Source organism: Cervus elaphus, chromosome X (assembly GCF_910594005.1).
Source record: "Cervus elaphus chromosome X, mCerEla1.1, whole genome shotgun sequence".
NCBI lineage: Eukaryota > Metazoa > Chordata > Mammalia > Artiodactyla > Cervidae > Cervus > Cervus elaphus.
The window spans coordinates 72,935,664-72,955,100 of NC_057848.1; the positions used below are offsets into that span (position 1 = coordinate 72,935,664).

General features: G+C 52.4%; 2 protein-coding genes and 1 long non-coding RNA gene across 7 annotated transcripts in view; 1 reads left to right on the forward strand and 2 right to left on the reverse strand.

The window, feature by feature from the left end:
• Nucleotides 1–19,437, reverse strand: part of LOC122689685 (probable ATP-dependent RNA helicase DDX4) — a 727,334-nt gene that overhangs the window by 390,888 nt on the left and 317,009 nt on the right. The window lies entirely within an intron of this gene.
• Nucleotides 1–19,437, forward strand: part of LOC122689687 (probable ATP-dependent RNA helicase DDX4) — a 437,080-nt gene that overhangs the window by 279,982 nt on the left and 137,661 nt on the right. The window lies entirely within an intron of this gene.
• On the reverse strand, nt 11,906–15,999 carry LOC122689692. Its single transcript, XR_006339888.1, has 3 exons — nt 15,757–15,999; nt 12,613–12,705; nt 11,906–12,263 (listed from the first exon to the last, which is right to left on the reverse strand). It is a non-coding gene; the product is annotated as an uncharacterized LOC122689692 (long non-coding RNA).

A 19,437-nucleotide genomic window follows, 5' to 3' on the forward strand; every position in this document is an offset into this window, starting at 1 on the left:
GCTTAGACTTTTACTATCTTGATGTCCTTAAAACATAGTGACAGTCTGCTCTTACATCAGGAAATTAAAAATAAATAAACAACAGCTAAACATCAAAGATCCAGGGCTATGGGAAATCCAAGAAGGCCCCTTAGCTTTTCCCGGCTCCCTGATAGACCTCATTTTTATTTGATGGGTTAAAGCCTTACCTGCATACAGTGTTAATGCCCTCACAATGAGTTCTCCAAAAAAAAAAAAAAGAAGAAGAAAGAAAAGAAACAAATCATGTTTCATTAAATATTAAGTTCTAGTTTTGTTAATTAAGGTCTGTGCTACTAGGACGCACTTCTGAGAGTTCCTTGTTATGTTATATTGCTTAAAGGTTTAATTAAATTATTAAAATGACACTCTTAAGATTGTTTCTAAATCTTACCTCAGCAACCAGTCTTTGGATAAAGGTCAGATGCTCCATGATGTACAACCAGGAGATTAACACTTGGCTATAATCATTTAACTGAGACAGGTGACCTGGGGTATACTGGGCTATACCCAATGAAAGTTCTTGATTTAAATTCTTGCTTGTGACCTTACTAATAACTGCTAGCTATATTATTTTCTATGTAGCTTGTTTCAGAAGATTATTTCTTATGTTACCAAATGTGTCACAGAGCCTGTGATAAAATGCTGATATGCAGTTCCATATGAGATCAATAATTGTAATAATGTAAATTTAGATATGGAAAGAAACAACAAGAGGGAACATTTTCCTGGACCAAGAGGCTAGTAAGACAGGTATGGTCCAGAGACTTTTGCTACTTACAAGGCCTGGTCTAGTGACAACACATTGAGTGGCCTGTCAATGGAATCTTTGTTAGACCTGGGAATGAGCTTTCCCAGCACCGCGGGACACAATGACCATGAAATGCCCCCCAAACATGGTCAAATATGACTATGAAGTCAAATATGACTATGACAATCTTAAGAGTGTCTTTTTTAAATAATTTAATTAAAACTTTTAGCAATATAATATAAGTAACAATCTCAGAAGTGAGTCTTAGTAGCACAGACCTTAATTAACAAAACTAGAACTTAATATTTAATGAAACATGATTTTTTGTTTTCTTTTCTTTTCTTTTTTTTGGAGAACTCATTGTGAGGGGATTAATTAACACTGTACCCAGGTAAGGCTTTAACCCATCAAATAGAAATGACTATCAACTGGAAGTTGGCCCTTGCCAGCTGACTCTACAAAGATTAAATCATGACCACTACAAGATGCTGATCTTCAACACCCCGTTGAAAAGAGTTAAGGGTGGAGACAGAAAATAAGGCACTCTGAGCTCTGGGAAAAACCCAGAGAAACAGGCCTTCAGATAGTCAGATGTTTTCAGGTAAAGATTTTTATGAGTCCAAATTCTTGCATCTTCTCACACCTAGAGAAACACTAATGTCACGAACCAATGTCTGGACCTGGTTCTCCTAGTCGTGCCTCGGCAGCTTTTCTACTTCTATTAATCTTTGGGCCGCATATCTTTAACTTTCTTGTTAAGTTTGCTTCTCCAAGTAGAAGTACGACAAGAATATTCCCCGGCCAATGCCCAGACAATGCTAAAAAAAGCTGCCTTAGTCTGTGGACTCACATCACCCTCTGTAAATGCACCGCGAGGACCCAGGCTAGTCTCCCTTTGAGATCTTATATGGGAGATCACCTCCAGTGATTAAAAAAAGCTCAAGGGATACCACCAAGTAGCTGACCTGGAGGTGTAGGCCCTGGGAAATTCTTCCACCATGTCGCCCAAGAAACCTGAGAAAGGACACCCATTCCACTGGGAAATTGGGTTCATCCCTATCAGCCAGGAGATGAGGTATGGGTTAAAGATTGGAAAAAGGAACCACTTCAGCCAGTTTGGACAGGCCCTCACGTGGTCATCCTGCCAAACCCTACTACTGTTAAAGTTATAGGTTTCAATCCCTTGGATCCACCACACCAGAGTGAAGAAGGCAGCAGCTTCCTATAATGAGGACACCTGGAAAGTAATTCAGGGCCCCAAAAACATCCTCAAAGTCTGTTTACAAAAACAACGACCCTCACGCACGAAGGATGCTGAGACTTGCTCCAGCCACACTCCGGCAGCTGGCTGGTCAACACACGACAGAAGCTTGAGGATCCGGCTATCAAAATATCAATGGATTTTCATTGTCAAGCCTGGACTCTATCCCTGATTGCTATTATTTCTGTGCTTTTCACAACAGGACTAGTTTCAGTCACACCCCAGGACTGGTGTTTGGGTCAGAAGCTGCAGTTAACTGTCTGTTATCTCACTGTAATGGGAATCCTCATTCTTATTAGAAGTCTCTTACGATCGATTCTCCCTACTAAACCGCTCCACAGTATAACTGACCCCCCTTCATGATAAGCTCAGTTGCTAGAGCCGTGACAACCCAAAGATGGGGAGAAACCCTTTTGCTAGTCTTCAGTTACCTGTTATGTGCAGGCTGCTTTGCAGCCTTTTGGTGTCCCTTGCTGTAACAGATAGTGCCGCCCCCATCAAGGCCTTTTCTTTGTTTGTGGGACAGATGCTTACTTGTGTCTACCTGTCAATTAGATGGGTATCTGCACCTTAGCTTTCCTCACTCCCCAGATGAACATTGTCCCTAACAACCAGACTCTCACCGTACATCTGGCAGCACGTACAAAGTCAAAAAGAGCCATCCAGTTTATACCCCTACTAGCTGGTCTGGGAATCATGACTGGGATAGGTATGGGGATAGGAAGAATTGCTTCACCAACCATCTTTCACCATACACTATCCAAAGACTTCACAGATGACATTGAGAGAGTGGCTAAATCTTTAGTGGCCTTACCTGACCAACTAGACACCCTGGCTGGGGTGGTTTTGCAAAATAGGAGAGGTCTAGACCTACTGACAGCTGAAAAGGAAGGACTCTGCCACTTCTTGAATGAAGAATGCTACTTTTATATAAACCAGTCAGAAATAGTCAGGAACATGGCCCAACAGCTAAGGGAACAAATCATAAAAGGAGAGAAAAACTAGCTAATTCCTGGGGTAATTGGAGCAATATCTGGAGTTGGCCATCATGGCTTCTCCCTTTAACAGGTCCTCACTTCATGCTCTTTGCAGCGCTCTTGTTTGGCCCTTGTATTCTCAATGCTATTACCCAGTTCATAACCTCTCGGATTGAATCCACAAAGTTACAAATGGTAATAGTTCAATACAGCCCCATAAACCATGGGGAGCTCTGAATGTCCTACCAAAAACATGCGATGATGCTTTCTACAACGAGGGATAGAAGCATCAAGAAGGGGGAATGAAGAGGAAAAGTTAAATTTTTACAGCACCTCCTTCTTCTCCTGCCTTTGTAACTCAGCTTGCCCCTTGCAAAGTCTAGATCATGTAGGTCCCATAGCATCAGAAACTGAAGATTTGCAGTGCTAGGAACTGTAGTTTATCTCACTCATGCTTGTCCTGCTCTTTGCAATCACCCAGCCCCTGCAAATATGCTTAATCATGCCTGTCCAGGTCAGGCATCCCCCTCCCCATCTTGACCACTTTTCCCACACGTGAGAAACCCCTTAGTTTAAACAAGCCTATTTACAGCTAGTGTTGCCCACTACAGTCTGTCTATAAAAACTCTGCAATCCCTTTGTTAGAGGCTCAGAGCTTGGAGTGTTAACTCCTCTGGGCCCGCTGGCTTAATAAACCTGACTTCTCCAACTCTCCAAGTGTCATGCTTGGTTTCCCAGTACTAGTTTCTGCAACATTGTAACTAAATGTCTTCAGCTATAAACCCTGAGACTGAGAAGATTGCGTGCCAACCCCAATTCACTCATGTCTCATTTGGAACCTTTCGAGTGTATTTACACTCAGGCAGAAAAACCAGGCATCTACTTGATCCTGATCACAGTGCACTTTGTCTTTTGGACCCAGGAGATTCATCTCCAAATGAAGAGGAACTTCTAATGTATATGTCCTATTTCAAATTTCCTTCTCACCCACAAGACATTGTCGAGAGGTCTGGTTGCTGCCGCCACCCAGCCTCATCACGATCACCTCCCACAGAAGGAACCAAGCTTCCCAAAGCCCCAAACCACCCTGGCTCAGGCACCGACACTCGGGGGCTCCTCCTGGATCCCCACCGCCCCGCCATGTTTTGCCTTGTTCTGTGGGGCTAGGGGACATCGTTCCACCTTCCTCATGTGACTGCAACTCTTAGATCATCATTCCAGGTGTGGGGGTGCCCTGCTTTTCCCACTGCTAACATGACCTGTCACAGAAATCAGGCTCTGTGAAGTTCTGTGGAATAAATGAACCAGGGAGCAGGGCCTTATTTAGTCAGATTAGTTTTCTCCTACTTTCTTAAATAATAACCTGGGAAAATTCAAATAAACTGAGATAGCTTAACAGTATAAAATGACAGACAAAAAGTATAAGAAGCAAGACTTCGCTTTAATCACATTTTATTTTCTAATTCTTTCACCAAGTACATTACTGCTAAGTAAGTTCACATTTCCAAAATAGTTATAATTCCATTCTCATGTTACCATGTTCAGGGTCACAAAATAAATGGGAAAGTTCCCAAACTCTTTTAAAAACCAGCAAGACTCTTTTCCTTAAACTGGGTAAGCACAAATACATGTGTGATCAATGTCATTCACAAAGTTAGATACTGAAGTTTATTAAGCCTTAAGCTGAAATACACATTTGAAAAATTCCTAAAGAAAACAGAGATCAATCTGCATGTCATCGCAGAGAGCAGGAACCTAAAAATGCTACACTTGGTTCCCCAAGTGGCTCAGGCCATCACTCCTGAGAAGGCTGACTACTCCCTCTTCAATCACAGAGAAACGTATCAGCCCGGCTGCTGCTCTGGCTCAGGGTCCCCCTACCTCCTCCCTCACATCCTCTGCAGAAGGGAGTGGGAAGGACCTAAAAGCCCTTTGGTTGACCCTGAGCAGATACTCCGTGAATTTCTCCTTGCTGGTCTCCGCAAAGGCCCGGGGACCCCAGAGGAACTCGTAGCGAGCAGGGGCGCTGTCAGGCACCTGCCGGTACTCCAGGTACCCCTCCCGCACCCACACTTGGGTCAGCAGCTTCCTGGGCTCCCCAAAGATGGAGTGCTCCCTCCCAACATACACCCCCATCTTGGTGAGTGCTCCCCAGATCTCCTCCTCAGGGCCGTGATCCCTATTCTGGAGGATCAGGCTGAGGACCACCACCAGGAGGCCGGCCTTGGGCAGGCCCTGCCCACCTCTCTGCATTGCATCACAGGTGAGGCCCAGGCAGGGAACCATGATGTAGACGTGCTTCCTGGGATCTACCTCCTTCACATCCACGCCAAAGACCAGCAGAACGCACTCAACTGCTTGGCGGAAGACCACTGGGTAGTGCTCCTGGTTATCCCTGAGGACCGTATTCAGCAATTCGGCATCAGAGGTTGGCTCCTTGGTTCGATACTTGCGGAGCAGGAACTTCACCATGTTAGCCACCATTTTATTCAGAGCTTCCTGGGGCAAGGCCTCCTCAGCAGCAGACGAGGAGACTGGTGGGGAGGAGGCCGAGGGGGGTGCAGCCTCCCCCCCCTCAGCCCCCAAGAGCTGTGCCTCCTCCAGGCCCTGGGCCTCGCCTGGGTCCTGAAGGTCTTCCTTGGGCTTGCTCAGCTCACTCATCTCGACCACGAGCACGATGCCTGGGATCAAACCACAGACAGGAGTGAGGCAGGGGACATTGTGGACCATGGGCCTCAGCTAAGAAATACACCCTGGGTGGTCAACACAGGCCACTAACAGGTCTCCTCTTGCGAGGTGCTCTCGGCCTCACAGGGGCTGTCCTCCTGGGCAGTCTGACTCCTGGCTACCTGAAGGAGGAGGGCAGTGGCTCCCCTGCATGCAGCCAGCACAGCCAGAGGTTCTGGGGCTGACACAGTGGGGGAATTAGGGCTTTGTGGGGTTCCCTCTGTTCTGGGATGGGGAACCCCTGGTGCTCATTCAGGGCACCCTCCTCACCTTGACTCCTGGTACTGCCTGGACCTCCTCTGCTCTCAGACCTCTGGACACAGGCCTCAGACCTCTGCTCTTGCCTCCTGGTTCCTGGAGTGAGAAAAATGGAGGGGGCCCCTCGGGGGTAGATTCTGCACAGCCCTGGACTCTGAGGTCCCCCCCCCTTGCTGTGGGGGAAGTGGTCCCCTTGTCGCTCCCTTGTAGTGCCCACCTTTCCCCTGCCATGGCCTGGACCCTGCCCTTTGGGGGCCTGCAGAGTAACTCAGAACAAGACCCGAGTCTGAAGAGAAAGTGCCCCACATGTGGTCGCACCTGCCCAGGGCCTCCTGCGAGTCCTACTTAGGCTGGGGAGATGCTCGGTCCTCACCTCACGTCCAGCCTAGACTCCCAGCACTGACCACAAGAGTGGGTTCAGCTCTGTCCATGGAGTCCACCCTCTGTGCATCTGAAGCCTCCACCCTCCGACTGAACACCTCATCTCCCGAGGCCCCTAAGCCAGAGGTCGACAAACTGCTCATCCTGTTCAACCTGCTCTGGGACCTCTAAGACCCCCATCAAAGGCAAGGATCCCTCTCTGTGTTGGGGTCTAACTGCCTCAGTCCTTCCCCGCCTGGAGCCTAGATTCCAGGCAGGACCTGGAATTGGCCCGTCCTCCATTTTGAGGCCGCGCCGCTCTCAACAGGTCCCCAGTCTCTCTGAGACCCGATGTCAGGAAATGCAGCACGAGGTCGTCCTGCCTGGGGAATACCAGGGTCCCCTCTGTTCTGGGGTCTGGATCCCCTCACTCCTCCCTCAGGGTCCTTACCTTGACTCCCGGTAGGACCGGGGCTCTGTCCTCCCCCAGTTTGAGGCCCGGTTCCTCACAACAGGTCCCCAGTCTCTCTTGAGACCCGGATGTCAGAAAGTGAGGACAGGTGTAGTGTGCTCTTCTCACCCCAGGGTCTCCCAGGGCTGATGACAGGGGCGGGGATCTGTGGGGCTCCATCAGTCCTCCCCGGGGGTCCCCTCAATCTTCCCTCAGGGCCTTACCTTGTCTTCGGGTAGAACTTCAGATTCTCTCCTCTCCCCACCTGAGGCCCCGCCCCTTATACGAGGCTCCCAGTCTCTCTGAGACCCGGATGTCAGGAAGTCAAACCATGCCTGTGATTCTCATCCTACCTCAGGGTCGCCAAGGACCGACAACAGAGACAGCTTTCTTTGAGGCCAAGGGTCCCTTAGTCCTCCGTCAGGGACCTCAACTTGTTACCCCACAAGTCCTGGAATTCTCCTCTCTTCCCACCTGAGGCCCTGCCACCTATAGCAGGTCCCCAGTCTCTCTGAGACCCGGATGTCAGGAAATGCAGCATGTGCTCATTCCACCCTATGTGCTCCCTGAGTCCACTCTGTGATGGGGTCCAGAATCCCCTCAGTCCTTCCTCAGGGTCCTTACCCAGACTTCTTCAGAACCTAAGATCCTCCCCTTCTCCTTCTAAGGCCCGCCCCTTATATCAGGTCCCCATTCTGTCAGAGACAGGGATGCCAAATTTCGGGACATGCTGCCAAGTGCTCATGCCGCCATAAGGGATGCCTAGGGATGACATTAGGGGTGGGATCCATGGGGTCCTTGTGTCCTCCTCAGGGTCCTCATCTTGAGCTCTGCAAGCTACAGGATGTCCCCGAGTTGACCCAAGCCTGGACCCTCACACCAAAGCCCTCATTGCCCTGAGACCACAGCTTCCAGTGCTGCTGGTCTCCTGGAGCAGCAGAATGGCTTCTACGAAGCACATGTGAGGTGCACACTGGGATATGAGAGTCCGTGGTACTGGGGTTTCACCCTCCAGGGACTGGACAAATTTCACATCTGTCATCATTAGTTCCCCCACCAAGTAAGATACATGGCCCTGGAACCAGAGGGTACAGTGACCCCACCTACCACCACTCCCAGTGACCCACAGGGGAGGTTGTGCTTCTTGGCCCCCGTGTAGGTTCTGAAGTTCCTCAGCGGGGCTATCTAGCCGTTAGCCACTTCTAGCTATTTACATTTGACTTCACATTATGTTAAGGCAGAAGGCCAGGCCCTGGGACACACTAAGTACATTGGAGTTCACACTACCCAGCCTCATGTGGCTACTGGTCACTCTATTAATGGGGGTGACAGGACATGCTCTTCCCAAAGGAAGTTGGTTCCACCAGGAGGTATCATAACAGTCCTACTGACCTATGAGCCATGGTTCCCACCTGGTACTTTGCACTCCTCTCCGCAGAGGTTCAGGCACCAGTTCCCCATCCACATGTCTCCTCTTCTCCTGACCCAGCTCTGCCATGTGACGAAGGGAAAGGGAGAGAAGGATGGACCTCAGAAGGAGGGCTGTGTGGTCCTCATGTGATTCTGGCTTGAAGCTCAGCTCCAGACTCCTAGGCTGCATCCCTGCCCCTTGCTCCCAGGGCTCTCCACCCTCCTCAGTCCCTCTGGCTGTACCACCCCCCAGGATACTATCTGCAGTGCCCAGAATCCAAAATGCTCCTTCCTCTTCCACCCTGTCTACATCACAACTGTCCTGGAGGGCTCTAGGAAGAGAGTAGTTCTCCTAAAAACACCTACCTTCTGACTGTGCCACTGAGAAGAGCCCAGGTCCTTAGCCTTGGCCCTGAATGGACAGCACCTGGACAGATCTTCCATCAGTCAGGCAGGCAAAAGTGTTTCCTGCTTCTTGGGATCTCAACCCCATGGATGTGGCACCACCTGCATCCAAAATACCTTTCCATCCCACCCCAGGCATCAAGACACATGGGATGCTTTTTCCCTAAAGTACATTCTATTGTTATTTAGATGAACTGTTTTTTTTCTTTGTATTAAAATCGGTGAATTAACCTTGTATTTATTTCCAACTTGTTGTAGGTTTACATAAGGATCCCCTGTTCCCTTCAGGCAGCTTCCAGGAAGCACATGGAGAAGAGATGTGAACAAAGACCTGGAGTCTCTCCCCTGACCTGCAGTGTACTTGGTGCTGGTGCTCAACAGACAGCAGCCGGTAGGTAAAGCTTGTGATGAAGACAATTCCCTTCACGTGTTGAGGAGTTTCTGAGGAAGCCAAAGACTCCTTGAATTTTCAACTGTTTCTAGTCACTACTCTCTACTGGCACTTTCTTTCTTTCTTTCTTTCTTTTTTTTTGGTGGGGGGGGGCACTTTCCAATGCAAGATCTGATTTAGTTTCCAAGGCTCTTGGGAATGTCAGGGAGGGGATCCCCCTCCCCCCACTCCCTCCAGTTCTCTTTCTGCCCTACCCTCTGCAGCAGTGCCCAGCCACAGTCTCAGCAGTGAATATGTGGCCCTACCTCCTAATGCCAGGGAGTGTAGCCTGGGAGACTCGGCTGCCTCCACAGGATAGAACATGTCTGAGCACAGGTGCCCGTAGGCTCCCCAACAGCCATGACCTTCATGAGGGGCAGGTATCAGACAAGTGACAGTGGGAGAAAAAGGACAGTGGGAGTTTTCTTTACAAAATCCAGCAAGGATAAGCACAATGCACCACTCTTCAACTTCAAGAAGGATTCTGCTGCTGCTGCTGCTGCTAAGTCGCTTCAGTTGTGTCCGACTCTGTGCGACCCCATGGACTGCAGCCTACCAGGCTCCTCCATCCATGGGATTTTCCAGGCAAGAGTACTGGAGTGGGGTGCCATTGCCTTCTCCGGGAGGATTCTGAGGTGTGTGAATTCAAGTTCAGTGCAATTTTTATTGTTGTAACCACGCGTTCCGGGAAACAAACTCCCTCAGAAGGAGAATGCAGATAGTGGAGTGCAGCTTATTACACCGGTGGGCCCAAGACAGAGTCTCCTCTTAGCCAAGGACCCCGACCAGTTTTTGTGAAAATCTTATATACCCTAAGTGTATAAGTTTCCCTGAAACTAGTCTGAACAAAGGAAAAAGTAAGATCCAAACAAAGTTAACCCGTGATCATATGCCTTAAGCCTAGGTAGTTAACAGTGGACAATTATCAATAAGCCTGTGGCTATACCCCAGTAAGCATAATAGAATGTATGATTCTATTCAGCTACACAGATAATTAAGGTATTCTTTTAGGGGATGGAGAGCCCTGGGGCTCTTCCTTCCAGGGTCCTGGTTTTCCAGTTGGTATGTCGTCTCCATAGATACTGGGCCTATAGCTCAAAGTCCACGGTCCCGCCCAAGATGGAGTCCTACTTTCAAGACAGAGCCTGTTCTGTTTCCTCCTTCACTATGGCTTTGGGGTGTGACCACTCAGGAAAGCTGACCCACCAGTTGAAGTGTCCGATTGCCAGTTTCAAAGAAGAACCCTATTAAAATCTTACCAGAAGACTGAGGGTGGTAATTGAAATGTCTTCAACTGTATTCCCTGAGACTGAGTAGACTGTGTGCCAAACCAAATTCACTCATTTCCCATTTGGAAACTTTCAAGTGTATTTAGACTCAGGCAGAAAAACCAGGTGTCTACCTGTTCTGACCAAACTGCACGTTGTTTTTGAGACCCAGGAGATTTATTGGAGAGAAGATCAACTTCTAACATGCATGCCTGATTTCAGACTTTCCTCTCACCCATAAGACACCTTCTAAAGTCTGGCTGTTGACACCACTCAGGTTCATTACCATCATCTCCCACAGAAGGAGTCCAGCTTCCCAAAGCCTCAAACTGCCCTGGCTCAGACACCAACACTTGAGTGCTCCTCCTGGATCCCCACCACTGTGCCCCATATTGCCTGTTCTGTGGGACAGTGGTACATCTCTCCACCTTCGTCCTGTGACTGTGGCTCCTAGACCATAGCTCTAGGTGTGGGGGTGTCCTGCTTCTCCTAGTGTCCCCACTGCTAACACAGGGCCTTCCACAGAGCAGAGGATCCGTGAAGTTCTGTGGAATAAATGAACCAGTGAGAAGGGGGCTTATTAATCTCATCAATTTTTTCCTACTTTCTTAAATAATAACCTGGCAAAATCCAAGTAAACAGATGTGGTGGATTAGCTGTAGAAAAGGACAGTCAAAACCTATAAGAAGCAAGAATTCACTACAATCGTTTTTTATTTTCCAATTCTTCCACCAACTATATACTGCTAAGTAAGTTCACATATCCAAAATACTTGTAATTCCAATTCCATGTATTCTTGCTCCAGGTCACAAAATAAAATGCAAGAGTTCCCAATCTCTTTTACAAAACAGCAAAAGTCTGGTCCTTAAACTGGTTAAGTACAAATACATGTGTGAACAATGTCATTCACAAAGTTAGATACTGAAGTTTATTAAGGCTTAAGCTGAAAAAACACATTTGAAAAATTCCTAAAAAAAAAAGAAAGAGATGAATTTCCATGTCATCTCAGAGAAAAGGAACACAAAGATGCTACACCCCGGGTTCCCCCAAGTGTCCCAGGCCATCACTACTGAGAAGGCTGACTGCTCCCTCTTCAATCACAGAGGGGAAGATCAGCTTGTCTGCTTCTCTGTGTCAGGACTCCTCTTCCTCCTCCTTCACAGCCTCTGCAGATGGGGGTGGGAAGGCCCTGGAAAACCACTGGTTGACTCTCAGCAGGTCCTCCATGACTTCCGACTCGCTGGTCTCCATACAGGCCTGGGGACCCTACAGGAACTCGAAGCGAGCAGGGTCATTGTCAGACACCTGCCGGTACTCCAGGTACCCCTCCTGCACCCACACTTGGGTCAGCAGCTCCCTGGGCTCCCCTAAGACACAGTGCTCCCTCCTGACAAACATCCCCACTTGCTGAGTGCTCCCCAGACATCCTCCCTAGGAGTGCAGTCTCCATTCTGCATGATCAGGCTGAGGACCAGCACCAGGAGGCAGGCCTTGGGCATGCTCTTCCCACTGCTCAGCATCGCATCACAGGTGAGGCCCAGGGTGGGGACCATGATGTAGATGTGCTCCCTGGGGTCTACCTTCTTCACCTCCACACCACAGACCAGCTGCAGGCACTCTGAGGCTTGGCTGAAGACCACCGAAAAGTGCTCCTTGTTATCCCTGAGGACCTTCTTCAGCATTTCCGCCTCGGAGGCCATCTCCTTGGCCCGATACTCGAACAGCAGGAACTTCATCAGGTTAGCCACCATCTCATTCAAAGCTTCCTGGGGCAAGGCCTCTGCAAGGGTGGAGCAGGAGACTTGGGGGAGAAGGCCGAGGTGGATGCAGCCTCCCCTGCCTCAGCCCCCAAGAGCTGCGCCTCCTCCAGGCCCTGGGCCTTGCCTGGGTCCTGAAGGTCTTCCTCGGGCTTGCTCAGCTCAGTCATCCTGATCATGAGTGCAATGCCTGGGGTCAAACCACAGCCAGGAGTGAGGCAGGGGAACAGATGGGGACCATGCCTCTGGGGGAGAAAGGGGGTGTCAGCGGCCTCAGCTGAGCAACGCACCCTGGGATTTCTGACACAGGCCACTTACAGGTCTCCCCTTGAGGTGTGCTCTCAGACCTCAAAGGGGCATGCCTCTGGGGCGGGCAGTCCCCTGGCTACCTGAAGGAGGAAGTAGGGTGGCTCCCCAGGGTGCAGTCAGCACAGTCCGAGATTTCCAGGGCTGACAAGGTGTGGGAATTAGGCCCTTGTGGGGTCCCCTCTGTTCTGGGGTGGGGAGCCCCTGGTGCACACTCAGGCCACCCTCCTCACCTTGACTCCTAGCACTGCCTGGACCTCCTCTGCTCTCTGACTTCAGGACATGGGCCTCAGACTTCTGCCTTCACCTCCTGGTTCCTGGAGTTCCTGTGAGAGAAATGGAGGGAGCACCTCGGGGTTATCCTGTGGCACAGCCCTGAGCCTTCTGGGATGGTACGAGGGGTGGACCCTGTGAGGTCACCCCAGTTGTGCAGTGGGAGGTCCCCTCAGGGTTCCCTTGTAGTGTTCACCTTTCTCCTGGCACAACCTGGCCCCTCCCCTCTGGCGGCCTGCATGGAAACTCAGAAAAAGATGCGAGCCTGAACAGAAAGTGCTAAGGGGCCCCACATGTGGCCGCACCTGCCCAGGGCCTCCCACGGGTCCTCAGCTCCTCCTCACATCCTGCCTGGCCTCCCAGCACTGACCACAGGGGCGGGGGTCTGCTCAGTCCTCCCTCGGGGTCCGGGAAGTCCACTCTCTGTGGACCTGAAGTCTCAGCACCCTCCCCCCCACCCCCCGCCTGATCACCTCAGGTCTCGAGGCCCCTAAGCCAGAGGTCAAGAAACTGTTCACCCTGTTCACCCCACTCTGTGGACTCCAAGACCCCCATCAAAGGGAAGGATCCCTCCCCATGTCCGGGTCTAACCGCCTCATTCCTTCCTCTCATGGAACCTGGACTCCAGGCAGGACCCAGGATTATCCTGTCCTCCATTTTGTGGCCCTGCCACTCTCATGAGGCCCCCAGTCTCTCTGAGACCCGCACGTGAGGAAGGCACACAGGCCTAGTGTGGTCTTCTCACCCCAAGGGTTCCCACGGCCAACTTCAGGGGCAGGGATCTGTAGGGTTCTGTCAATCCTCCTTTGGGGTTACCTCAGTTCTCCTTAGGTACCTCACCTTGCCCCCGGGCAGGACCTGGATTCTCACCTCTCCCCAACTGAAGCCCCGCCCCTTATACCAGGGCCCCAGTCTCTCAAAGACGCGGATGTCAGGAAGTCAGACCATGCCTGTTTCATTCATTCTACTGCACTGTTGCCCTGGACTGACAACAGAGACGGGCTCCTCTGAGGTCTGCTCTGATTGGGGTCCATGATCCCCTAGTCCCTCCTCAGGGTCCTCAACTTGACGCCCCACAGGACCTGGGAAGTTGCCCCCCTGAGTTCCCACTCCATAGATGAGGTCTCAATCTGAGACCCAGATATCAGGAACTCCTCCCCCATACTGGGTCCCTAGTCTGAGACCCGTATTTCAGGAAGTCTGACCATGTCTGCTGCACTCATCCTACGCCAGCGGTGCCAGGGACCAACAGCAGGGACCGACTTCTCTTAAGTCTCCTCTGTTTGGGATCCAGGGTCCTCTCAGTCCTCCCTCAGGGCCCTCACCTAAACTCCTTCAAAATCTAGGAATCTCCCCTCCAATCTCTGAGGCCCTGTCCCTTATATCAAGTCTCCAGTGTTTCTGAGACCCGATGCTCATGTCCCCATGAGAGTCTCCCCTGGCTGACAACAGATGCCAAGACCGGTGGGATTCCCTGTTTCCTCGCTCAAGGTTCTCATCTTGAGCCCTGGCAGGTCCAGTGATGCCCCTTGTGTTGACCGGAAGCAGGGCCCTCACACCAAGGCCATCACTTCACTGAGACCCCAAAGGGAAGTCTGTGGACATAACACCAGGGCTCCAAGCCCAGGGCTTCCCAGAGCTGAGATGATGCCCTGGGTGTTCCTCAACCCTCCTTCTGCTCTTCACTTTGACTCTGAGCAGGTCTGAGCACCACCCTCTGTCCCTGACCTTGCTCCCCTTAGAACCAGGCCATCCCCAGCTAGGATCCCTGAGAGGCAAGCGGGAGTAGGGGGCTCATTCCTACAACCCTGCCAGGGTCTCCCAGGGCTGAGAGCAGTGATGACCTGGATGTCTTGGGGCCCTAGAGCCCCACTACCTTGAGTCCTAGAACAGCTGGGTTCTTTCACTGTGCTGACCTGAACCCGGACACCTGACCCAGGCCCTCCCTTCACTCCCATCGGGATCAGTGACATTACATCTGGATGCCATGCCCCATGGTCCCCCAGGGCTGTCGGGAGGGCCGCACATGCATGCCCTGGGGACCCTCAGCCTCCTCTGGTCCTCACCTCAAGTCTCCAGAGGACGTGGGCCCCTCCCTCTGCCTACCTGAGACTGGGCCACAAAGACCAAGCCTCTGACTCTGAAAGTTCACTGACAAAGTGAGGGGGAGTGTGGGGTCTCAGCCTGACAGCCCGGACCAGGGCCCCCAGGAGTCCCAGTCGGGCTGGGGTTGTATTCTATAGGACCCTCTGTTCCGGGACAACTGGACCCTCTCATCCTCTCTCAGGAGGGGGCCTCATTAACCCTCGAGAGAAGGCTGCAGTCCAAGCACAGATGATGGATGGGGGGCTGCTGTGCCCATGACTTTGTGGGAGCGCAGGGAACCACTCACCTTCCCATGGGGGTTGCTCAGTGTCACCACACTTTGGAAATTTTTGCATGAATGATATTGTTTTAGCTGAAGAGGGTGAGCAGCGGCAGGTGAATTAGCAAGAACTCAGCAACCTGTAGATGGCCTTGGTTACTCATAGTGACTTCACACTCCTCCTCTCTGGGGTATCCCCAGGGTCATCTCCTGGTGGCTCTCTTCCACTGGTCTACACGGATGCCCCCCCCCAATCTCCCGCATGGGCCCGTCTTATGCAGAGTGTCCCAGAGGGACTCTCGGGGGCCAAGAACTCGTGAGTCGTGGGTTCTAAGTCCCCACCGGTCGGGCGACTTTAGACTCTTCCCCCAGGAAGGAGAGACATTTGGGAGGAGGGTGGGTGGCTGACCTGCCCTGCCCCTGGGGACCCTGAGGGCCAAGGACTCAGCCTCACTGGAGTCCAGCCCAGCCCCCATGATGGCCTGGCCACCCCAGCCCCACTAACAACCCCCCAGAGCACCACTCAGAGGCCGGAGGTGTTGCCTGAGTGAGGCTTGGGCATCCCCAAGTTTGCTGAGGGTGGGGCGTGCAGAGGTCATCGTCTGTGTGGTTTGCACGGGTCCTCAGGGGAAGGGGGGGCCCTGGATGGGGCCTCAGACCCTGGGGATGGGGACCTTCCCTCCCTTTCCAGAGGCTCAGCAGATGGCTAAGCACCTTGCTGCCCGGTCACAGGCCTTACCTGTGGGGTTGGGCATAGACAAGTCCCAGGCCGTGGTGTCTCATCAGCCTCCCCTGCTGGTTTGTAGCTTGATCCATCCTAGGGCCTTTCCTCATAACAGTTCCCACGGAGTCCCGGGCGGTTCCTCCTGCAGAGAGCTGGCACTCCAGAGCACTGCCAGGTTTGCTCATCACAGGCTAAGTCTTGTTTCTGTCATCCAGAAATCAGACTCTTCGAGCCTCATCCCTGTTTGGCCATGGCATCTCCGTTTGTGAAAGGACAGAGCAAGGGGGCCCAGGGGACAAATGAGCCACTGAGGACCCAAGAATAGCACTGGGCTGAAGAAGGCTCGAGCAGAGCTGGTGGGAAGTGAGTTGGCCGTGGATCACTGGCTCCCCTGGGTCTGCCCGGTTGGGCCTCCAGGGTCACCCTTACTTAGTTGGAGCACTTGTGAGGTAGGCCCCTGCTCTGAGACACCCTGTCTGGTTGAATTGCATTTCCACTCTCCTAGACACAGTCACCTGTGTGACCCCGGGGACAAAAGTAAACCCATGCCTCTGGAGCCGCCTGGCCTCTCCTCTGGTGACCCAGGCACACGTGGGGCTTGAGACACTTTGACTGTCCAGGGCCAGCCCATCAAGTCCATACTCCCTCCCTCCACTCCTGTGTGACCTTAGGCTGCCGCCTCTGCCCAGCCCAGGAGGACACGTGCTTAGCCACTTCACTCTGCAGACATCAATCAAAATCTACCAAGGACTGAGTGGTGGGAGTGAAGTACCACAGGAGTCTCTTTTGATGTCAGGCAGCCTTGACTGTAAATAAAAGTTGCCTTTTGTGACAAGCAGATGATTTGATATTGCAATCAGCACATCTCCACTTTATAGATTTACAGGTAAGCAGGTGCCACATATGCTGAGGTTTCTGGGAATGTGTTTTATAAATAGCAGCATCTGTGTGTGATTCAGGTCAGGAGGCATACGGAAGTCAAGACAAAAAACCGAATGAAATCTTCTGAAATTTAAGGCATTCCCCAGGCAGCGACCTTTGTAAGGGGCTGTGTTTTGACTTGGAAGTGAGCAGTTTGGTCGGGTGTCATGGCAGCTCAGTGCTGGGGCTGACAGAGGCCTGGCCTGCACTGCCCCGTGTCCTTTCTCAGGGGCTCCTCTGCCTGCACCAGACTTCCAACAAGGGAGACCCAGCCTTTCAGTTCTGGTGGACTGGTGTGCACGCTCTCCCCTCTCCCGACCTCGGAGCCCTTGTCTCTGCAGCACGACCCTGGAGGGCTCTTTGCTATGCTCCTCAGGACAAACACTCTTTTAAGAGAAAGCGTGTTATAAAATGGACACCCCAGCAAGCAGAGGGTGCTGAGGTGTGACACCCTTGGAGCACTCAGCTGAAAAGGGAAAAGAAAAGAGAAACAAGAAAATGTCACCAGATGTAGGCCCTGCAATGAAGCCAAACCTCGGGCCTGCTGTCCAGACACCAGCGAGTCCCCAAACTGAACACCCGCAGGCCTCGGACAGGTACCACAAGCTCCAGCCCTGTGCATCTCAGGACAAGTAGGGCTCTTTTGGGGCCCCCAACAAGGGGAGGCCTAATTTCTACTCATCTGTCAAGTGAGGAGCCTGCTGGACAGTGTCCCTGTGCCCGTGAAGCCACTCCACCGGGCTCTTGTCAAGCTCTTGATGGGTCTTTTCAACGAGCGGGTGCAGAGCATCTGAGGGGCTTCCCCAGGTGTGTACGAGCTGCCCATATTGTGCCAGGGGTGGGTCGCTATCTGTCTTGACTTTGCAAGCAAGCAGCTGCCTAAGGGGACTCAAATGCTCAGCCAGGCCCAGGATGGAGACGCTGAAGATATGTGCTGGGTGGGAAATCCCTCATGTTTTCAGGTTCTTTTTTGGCGTGCAGTATTCTGACCAAAGGGCCGCCTCTATCTGTCTGAATAGGGTGCATATTTGGGGCCCTCTGGGGGTACACCTGAAGGGGGTGGGGATTACGGGAAAGAATGGCTGGAGATTTTGGGAAAGAGGCGCTGCCTGAGCAGTAGTAGAAGGGGTTCCAGGCCTGAGCCACAACAGGCATCCAGGTGGGGCACAGAAGCACCCGTGTGGCCACTGGGAGCTGCCCAGGGGGCAGGCTGAAGATTTGGGTGGGCACAGTGGTAGGGCCAACCACCATCAAAGGAGGAACCATCTGGGCAGGAGGCCAGGTGAAGCAGAGCCACAGGCAGGGCCCGTGGGCAGGGCCACCTCTGTTGGGACAGGGATTAGAAAAAAAGGAGCTTGTGTGCCCTCGGGCTGCCAGGCCTCAGGACCCAACAAGGAGGGTGGGGCCGCCCTCCCTGGACCAGCAGCAGGGACATTGTAGGTCCCGGCCAGGGCAGTGGCGGGGGCGAGTTCCAGGTGGCTCACGGTCCCCTGGGCACCCTCAGGGCAGGGTGACAGGCCGTCCTGTGGCTGAGCAGTGCTGGGCCCATGAAGGACGCCCAGGGCTGCCGGCCTGCCCTCCACCTGCCGAGATGCAGACTTAATGCCCCCTCTCCTCTTCATCTTCCCCAGGAGGTATGGCTGTCTCTCTCAAACAGGGAACTGCAGCAGAACTGTAACTGGGGTTCACTGAGAGAGAGAGAGAGAGAATAGCAAGTCCAAGTGTCAAAAGGCTTACTGAAACCAGCACCCTCTTGGCTAGGCCCCTGGGTGCCCTCACCCCGCCATCCCCAGGCCTCATGGAGAAAGCAGGTCCCTGTCCCACAGGAGGCAGTGCCCCAGCTTGCACATCCTCGGGACTCATTAACTCACCATCACCTTGGAAAATGAATCAGAGTGGCCCAAGAGTATCCGTACAAGGCCCAGAGAGGGGCCTTGGCATTTGCAGCAGGCAGACTGCACAAGTTTCTCTGCTTTCTGTGCAGGTGTCGACCCATGGCCTGCACTTCCTCGGCTGAGCAGGACACTTCCCAGGAAAGGACCTGTGCTTCCCTGCACTAGACTTCTGCTCCACAGCTCTGGGAGTCATGTGCTTAGTCACTTAGTCATGTGTGACTCTTTGCGACCCCATGGACAGTAGTCCACCAGGCTCCTCTGTCCATGGGGATTCTCCCGGCAAGAATACTGGAGTGGGTTGCCATGCCCTTCTTCAGGAGATGTTTCCAACCCAGGGATCGACCCCAGATCTCCCGCCTTGCTGGCAGATTCTTTCAGGTCTGAGCCGTGAGGGAGTCATGGGGGCACACAAACCCCGTCCCCCACCTGCCTCCGCTTGGCCCATTTGTGCCCTGGCTGGAGGACAGGAAGGTCCAGCATTTGAGCAATGTCATCTCTTTCCCTGATGTGACTGTGATCTAAGGGCCCACGGGTCAGTGGTACAGAGTGACTCCTGGCCCCCGGGTATCCTGACCTGATCCCTACTGTGCATTCAGCTTACCTCCGTCATCTCACACAGACATCCCCAGCAGAGAAAGAAAGGAGGAGCAGTGACTTCTTTGTGCTGAGAATGCTCAGACTCTCCCCCTCACAACTCCCCAATGCAGCACCAGCACTGGCAGCTCCGGCAGTCACGCTGGTCCCCAGTCCTGTCTTTACACACAGCATTCCCGGCCACACTGAGGTTGGCACCCACCCTGCCCCCAGGGCCCAGCAGATATTCCTCCACCCTTACCTTGCTCAAGACACAGACAGGCAGCTCCTCCATGAGCAGGTTGGT